This window comes from Solanum pennellii, chromosome 8 (assembly GCF_001406875.1).
Source record: "Solanum pennellii chromosome 8, SPENNV200".
Lineage (NCBI taxonomy): Eukaryota > Viridiplantae > Streptophyta > Magnoliopsida > Solanales > Solanaceae > Solanum > Solanum pennellii.
The window spans coordinates 57481814-57487200 of NC_028644.1; positions in this window are offsets into that span (position 1 = coordinate 57481814).

Genomic DNA, 5387 nt, shown 5'->3' on the forward strand with positions numbered 1-5387 from the left:
GAAATACTGGCTACAAGAGGGGATTGCAAATACTAAGTTCTTCCATATCAATACCTGAATAGGCGTAGGAAAACTGTATTCAAACCTTCAAAACAGACGATGGGACTTGGATTCATGATCAAAATGACATTATCCAATTCACCACATCCCTACTATAATGAATTGTTCACTAAGCAGCATCATCAATCACACAACCTTACTACCAAGGTTTGTCCAACTACGATCAAACAAGAGGATTACCTTCTCCTTAGTAATTTGCCTACTATGGAGGAAATAACATCCACAGTCTTTTCTTTCCACCCTTTCTTCTACAAAAAATATTGGCATATTGTGGGTCCATGGGTGTACTCATTATGCCAAAAAGCCTTCTGGAAGGAAGCTATCCTCGACTCCATAAGTCTCACTCATGTAAGCCTCATTCCAAAGTGCAAGACTGCATCATCTCTTAAGAATTTTTGCCCTATCAACCTCTATAATAATACCTCCAATAAAATTATCACCAAAACTATATCTAGAAGATTAAGGGGTCTCAGGGACAAACTAATAGCCCCATGCCAGTTTAGCTTCCTAAAAAAAAACAAGCAACAGATAAATTTATAATTATACAAGAAATAGTCTCCCATTTTTGAAAAATGAAAGGGAAGAGAGGTTGCTTCATGGCAAAAATACACCTTGAGAAAGCTTTTAATAAAATTGAGTGGTCGTTCCCTAGGCATACCCTCCAATACTTCACTTCCTAGAAAAACTTAGTAACCTTATAATGTTTAGCATTAGCTCTAGCCAATCGTTTATCCTAATAAATGGTACTAGAGTTGAGTTCTTTAACTTCACTTGAGGAATTGGTCAAGGAGACTCTATGTCCCCATACATATTCATACTATGTATGGAGGTCATATCTCAACATATTGAACAACCAGTCACTTTTAAGACCTGAGCCCCTGTAAAAGTTAGCATTTGAGGATCAAGTGTCTTACACCTTTTATTTGCTGACAAAATATTACTCATGTCCAAAACCTCTTAGAGTTGTAGAATCATTGCTGAAGTTATAGGCTCTTTTTGCTACTGGTCAGGCCAAAAAGTTGAAAAAATCTTTTCTAGAAAATGTTTTAGCAAAGTAACAGAGAGTATATCCATGGATCTGGATATCCACCACAACAATTTCTTTGGGACATATTTGGATGTTCCAATTTTGATGGGATACCACTTAGAAAGGACCTCCAATTCTTCAATCGAAGCTTAGTATTGGAAAACCAACTTTCTCGACATGGCAGAAAGAACTACCTTGGTAAAATCCTTCCTCAACCATATGGCAACTCATGTTATGTAATATATTAGACCGCTCTGTAGTAAATTAAAAACCAATGATAGAATTCAAAAGGACTTTGTTTAGGGAACCACTGAATTTATGAGAAAACTGCACATGATAAAGTGAGACGTAATTAATAAGGATAGGGATTCAAGTGGGTTGGGTGTCTAACTTGGTCGCACAAGCAATAAAGCACTTATTACCAAACTAGCCTAGCACCTTTTTATGATTCCTCGTTCTCTTTCGGCCTCACTCTTGCTAAACAAATATGCTAGAAATACTGACTTATTCACCTACTAGCACCACCTCAAAACTGTTAGTAAGACCTTGATAAACATCACCTAGGGCTGGAAAAACAACATACAATACACCAAATGGGACCTAGGAAATGCTAGCAAAATCAACTTCTGGAAGGATAAATGGCTCTCAAATACAACCCCTTAAGGTACAGAGTCATAGGCGCCTCTGTAAAGCTGAACTGTTACTCAAAGATAGGGACGTAATGCATAATGGGACATAAACACTTGAAGATCTAATTTCAAATTATCAATGAATCTTAGTTCTGAAATTACCTCCATCCATATACCCCAAGCCCCAAACATGTGCGACACAATTGAATTGGACACTAACTGATAAAGGAAATTTCACTACCAAATTGGTCTACATAGCCCTTATATAGAAGGATACCACCAAAAGATCCAACCTTTAAATTTTAATTGGATTTGGAAGCTATAATTCCCTAACAAAATTAAATACTTCCTCTGGCTATGTAACCATCGAAGCTAAAAACAGGGAACTATCTTCATAGCATTGGTACAGATATAGACCCCTTGTGCAAAAACTGTTGCCAACCTGAAACTAACAAACATATACTCCTCGATTACCCCCTAGTTAGAAAGGTCTGGATTACTCTGGGCCTTCATGAGTTGATCGAGAAAATAAAAATAAATAATAATCCAAATTGGCTCAATAGTATTAAAGATATTAAGAAGTTTTTAGCTCTTTTCACTAAATCGAGATGTTCCCATTTGAATTAATCGTAACAACAATATCTATAAGAAATCAAGGTAAAGGTCAATGTCACGTCTATAATTGATAGAGCAACATAGTATGCCTTTCTTGGTCCTAGCAGAAATCCGAAGTCGAAAATAACATCTCCTGCCAATCTCTGCCCCTGGCACCCCTGACAGCTGGCCTAAAATTGAATGATGATGGTTCCTTTGATTATAGCACCTTTAAAGGAGGGACAGGGTGTGTAGTCCGAGAATCAAAAGGCAACTGGATAGTAGGTTAAAGCACAAGAATTACATCCACCTCAATAACAAAGACAGAGCTAGCAACATTAGTTCATGGCCTAAGGCTGGCACATAGCCTAAGCCTTCACCACTCACCATTGCCCCTGACTCAACCGAGGTAATACATCTTCTAAATAATGGAAATGCGACTGAACCAAGAAGCATGAACCTAGGGAACAAAATGGAGTGGCTGATTTGCTAGCACGTTTCAGAAGAACCCTACCAATAAATATTCTTTTTTAAGTATGGCATAATGCCCCTTTGTTTGTTCGAGAAGCCATCGAGGAAGACAGGAAAATGTTGTCTTTTGTTCACCCTATTTCTATGTCTTATGTTCACCCAAGTTCTAACTTATGTAATACTAGTATACTTGGCTGCGATTCGTGCGGTTATGAATAGAATTCAAATAAAATTTTACACTAAATCATAAAAGATAAGATATGAAAAATCAATTAAATATATCCATATTTTGTAATAATTGTTATTCTAATTCATCTATAAGGTACATACTCTTTAATATTGAAAGTATTAGCTTTTTACATCAATATTTTTTTTTAATTTGGAGTTTTTCCTCCTCTTTGTTATAACTTCATCACTAATTACTTTCCAATGTTAGTCTGTTTACCAACCTAAAGAATTATCATATCAAATCACTAAAAAAAAATAATTGAAGTTAAAAGGCAAAATAAGGTAAGAAAGAAAATAAATTTTAAAATACACAAAAAAAGGACAAAAAAAAAAATTAGCTATGCAGAAAAAGTTGAAAAAAAAAGTAAAAATTATGTAAACCACATAGTGTAAAACATAAATTACCTCCTATCCCTACTCTTTTTCAAATTACAAAAATTCCTTATTTTTATTAAGTTTCGGATACAAAATTAAAATGTATGCTACATTATATTTTATGCAGGTTTATCAGTTTTTTGCGTGATTTGGGGGATTAAAAACTAAAATTTCAATTAAGCCCTACTTTTAATACGCTACCGTTACTATTACCATAAAATACTCCTTAACTTACTTGTTTCAAACATTCAGTTTTGGTCTATATAAAATACTAAAAGAATTATAATTGTTAATCAGTGATCGTCCTAAAAGATTTTCATAAACGTGTTTCATAATTTCCTTTGAAAGTGATTTTGTGTATATCCGTAATGAATATTTCAATCTTGTTAAGGCATTCAGGAATATGGGAGAGTGAGGTTAGATACGAGCAATACAAAAGTGATGGGATAGTGGTTTGTGAAAATATTTCAAATATGAATCTAATCTCAGCCATTGCAACTGAATCGAATATTGATGAATTGAAAAAAAATATTATCATCCGATATATTGTAGAAGACAATGCTTCTCCGATGATAATTAGGAATGATAATGGAGTGAAGTTGTTCATCGAAATAAATAAGAAAGAGGTTGGATTCAATATGTATCCGCTTTGCGTCGATACGAATGATAAAAGTGCAGAGGAGTTACAAGATTTTGATTCAAGCAATGGTGAAATTATGTGTATTGAAGGTGGAAAAAGTGATGCTAATGATCTAAGCATTGTTGAATCGAACATTGGTGATTCTTGTTACATACCCGAGATGGAGAAAGAAAATTTTATATTAGATACAAATATTACAAATGTGGAGCCGAAACAATTGTACAGGGATAAAGCAACTCTTGTGGCTGTAATGACAAAATACAAAATAAATAATAGCTTCAATTTTAGAGTTACGTTCTGATACAAAAAGGTATGTAACTATTTCATATTTAAATTTTGTTTATACAAAAAGTGATGTTCATAAAGTGTTGTTTACACACTTTAGAGAATTCCATTTTGGATCAAGTTCGAGAATTGTTGAATTAATTTACTTGCTGAGTATATGTATTTGAGTGGGACAATTACAAATTATTTTGTATCATTGAAGATGGAATTATAATTGTGACAATTGGATTTGTTTTGTATCATTATGTTGACATGTGTTTGAAAGCTGTAAAACTTAGTGGATATTGATATGAATTATAAAGTTAATTTAAATGATACATACCTTTACATACATTGGCTTTAAGTCTTAAAAAATGTATCAAGCATTAACTTTCCCATTGAAATTATACAATTTTCCTAATAACTAACTAATTTATATGGTATAATTGCAGCTATGTTTTAGTTTGTTATTCAGAGGACTGTTGTTGGGATTAAAGGTGTCTGTTAGGAAAAACACTGACATATTCAAAGTAAGATACTTCAAAAGTGAGCATACATGTCCATTAAGGGATAGGGTATTAAGTAAAGTACAAGCTACTGTTGGATTTATTGGTGCTTTGACAGCTCCAAAACTGGTAAATCATAAAAGAAAACATTCTCCAAATGATATAATTAATGATGTTATGGAACTGTATGGTGTTGAAATTTCTTACCAGCAAGCATGGCGTGCTAAAGAACGTGCACTAGATTTGATAAGGGGTAATCCTGCATATAAACATATGCCAAGATACAAACATATGTTTGTAAAGGTGTATCCAAATTCTTATATACGGATGCACAAATCAGAAAAAAATGAATTTATGTATCTATTCATTGCATTAAGGCCTTTGATGAGAGGGTTTGAGTTCTGTAGCCTGTTATTGTTGATGACGGTTCACATCTTAGTGGAGCTTACAAAGGGACGTTTGTATTCGCAAGTACTCTGGATGGGGCTGATATGTCATGTGTTGATTAATTATATTATTTTAAATAGTAATAATAACCTTTTGCCAACATTATATATCAAGTATCTTAATATTGTGTGTTGACTGTGTTAAGA